Genomic DNA, 2,395 nt, shown 5'->3' with positions numbered 1-2,395 from the left:
GGGACACAGGAGGGGATTCTGCAGTAAGAATGAACTGCTTTCCACAAGTTTCCCTCCACGTTCCCCTCTGCCAGGCTCCAGATGTCCAGATCCAAATCTCAGACTGCAGCCCCCAGCTGAACCCCCAGAGCATCTCCACCAGGAGAAGAGGAAAGGGCAGAGCACAAAACTCCAGGCAGGGGCTTGAGGCAGACCAGAGGAACCTCTTCTTTGTGAGAAACATTTAATTCAACACCATGACTTACAAGAGGACAGATTTACAGAGTAGTAACTGTAACAGACTGTTCAGAAAGGAAAAGAATGGTCGCTGCCTGCAGTGCCAGGTAAAGCTCCCCAAAGCAGCACCTGGCAGAGCATCAGCAAAGTACAATTCAGTCTCCTTGCAGTACTCAAATGAGCAATATCAACCAATTTTGTGTTTTCAGACCTTTAAGAAAAGAGTGAATAAAGGATCAATCACTTTGGCCTGGGATATTTTTCAGGGATCACTAAGCTGCACTACTCCCAAAGGCAATTCCCTGGCCCCTGGCTGTCCCTGCTAATCTTTCTCACACAATAAAGGCTCTGGGAGCTACTTTCTTCCCCAAGTTTTGGGATACCAACAACTTGTACAATTGGTTGGTGGCACAGTGTTCAATGCACCACTTTGTAGTGTTCTCTCAGCCGAGACGTCCACGCACAGTTATGCAATGGATACCCTAAGACTAAAATAATTCTGCAACCCAGTCAACACATTCCCCAAGCTATCAACTCTCATCTTCCTCCCCTCTCCTTGTCTCCCTTCCCAGAGAAATGCATTTTTAGCCACAAGTTACCCCAATATGCTCAAAGATGTACTGGAAGAGACTGAGGGATCAATCAAGGTACCCATGGTGAAGCCCAATACTTAGAAACACATTAAGGCAGGTTTCACATCAGTCCAATTGTTGACACAAAATGCTGGTCACTTCACTGCACATGCAAATAAGAAAGATTCAATACTTAATAAAAAGCTTTAAATTCCTTTTTTAGATATCAATTATAGAAAAATCAACCTTTTACCTTTTTTTTTTTTTAAGAGGTCAGAACATTACTGCACACAAAAGCAGGTGTGTAGCCACACCTGTTGGAATGGATCCCCTTGCCTCCACACCGAGGAACAGAGGGCAGGTTCTTGGCACCAGAAGAGAAAAAGGAGGAAGTTTTCCTCATTATCAGTCAGAAATGAGTCATCCTTCCATCCCCAGTTGAAAAAGTCCTTCTGACTGGACTTAAACCAAAGCAAAATATACCTCAGGCCGGGTATATTCTGAACAGAGTCTTGGAGGCAAATGTCTGGACACACAGAGCTCTGCATCCAAACTGTGGTGTGGAATAACCAAATACCCAAATTCCCAGAGCTGGCAGCCCAAGTCCTCGAGTGCAGCTTCCCCTCCTCACCCCAGCTCAGGTGGGAGAGGCACTGGCAGCTCAGCTCTGAGACTACACTTCCAAACACTTCCAAGACCAATGTGGTCCTGTGAGGAAACAGCAATTCACACATGGAATGAACCATTCACAACATGAAATGACCTCCCTACAGTCAGGTACAAACAGGTAGCCCACAGCAGAGTAGCCAAGGAGTGAAACAGCATCTCCCTCCCTTGGGTTAGAGAGAAAGTTGTTTCTGTGGGTCATTAAAAGTACTTTGATAGAAAAGCTTAAAAATGTATCACCCAGCACTGACCCACAAAAAGTAATTCCAAAAAAAACCCCAAAAACCCCAAAAAAAAGAGCCAGCAAATTCAGTTCCCAGGATTTTCCCTCCCAACACGTGATATTCTTTATCCCCTCCCACTTTTGCATTTCCAATCACCCTACCCCTGTAGAAAAAGGAAGGGGAGTAGAGTTTAGTCAAGTTCCATCTGCAGAACTCCCCTGCAGTGAATGAACCATCAGCTGCCACGTTTCCTGAAGTCCATCCAAAGGCTCTGGGGTACAGTTGGACTGATGGTGCACTCTTGGCTCTGTGAATGGTTGTGCTGACCCTGCTGAATGGGTTTATACCGGGAATTCTTAGATGGAACTCCCTGAAAGAGGAAAAACAAAGACCTTGTAACTCAAAAAGAATTTTTGTATCTTAAAAGGAGAAATCCCAGTGTCTTAACACATTCATGTCTTTATCTCCTGGGTTTTCACCTGCAGCAGTCAGTTTGTTCTGGCTCCTGCCTGTTGCCAGACCTCTGTAGCAGAAAGGAATTCAAGCTATTCACGGTCCAAATACAGCTACTGCTGCTGATAGGGGAAAATGGGAAAAGAGAGCCCAGATAAAAGATGGGATCTCCCAAAGGCCAAGCAGATTGCACATGATAATTAATCCTCAAGGTTCAAGGATTGCTTTACAAAATCAATCTTCCTCCCACCTGAAATCCTCTTT

At 45.1% G+C, this 2,395-nt stretch overlaps 1 protein-coding gene across 1 annotated transcript in view; it reads right to left on the bottom strand.

Moving 5' to 3' along the window:
* Positions 1-206: 206 nt before the first annotated feature.
* The window catches only part of MBD3 (methyl-CpG binding domain protein 3), a 12,640-nt gene continuing 10,451 nt past the window's right edge, over positions 207-2,395 (bottom strand). The window contains exon 7 of the mRNA XM_005427304.2: positions 207-2,048. The gene's annotated coding sequence lies outside the window, so the exon portion shown is untranslated. The remainder of the gene's footprint in view (positions 2,049-2,395) is intronic.

Source organism: Geospiza fortis, unplaced genomic scaffold (assembly GCF_000277835.1).
Source record: "Geospiza fortis unplaced genomic scaffold, GeoFor_1.0 scaffold254, whole genome shotgun sequence".
Taxonomy (NCBI): domain Eukaryota; kingdom Metazoa; phylum Chordata; class Aves; order Passeriformes; family Thraupidae; genus Geospiza; species Geospiza fortis.
This window is presented reverse-complemented; position numbering and strand designations above follow the sequence as displayed.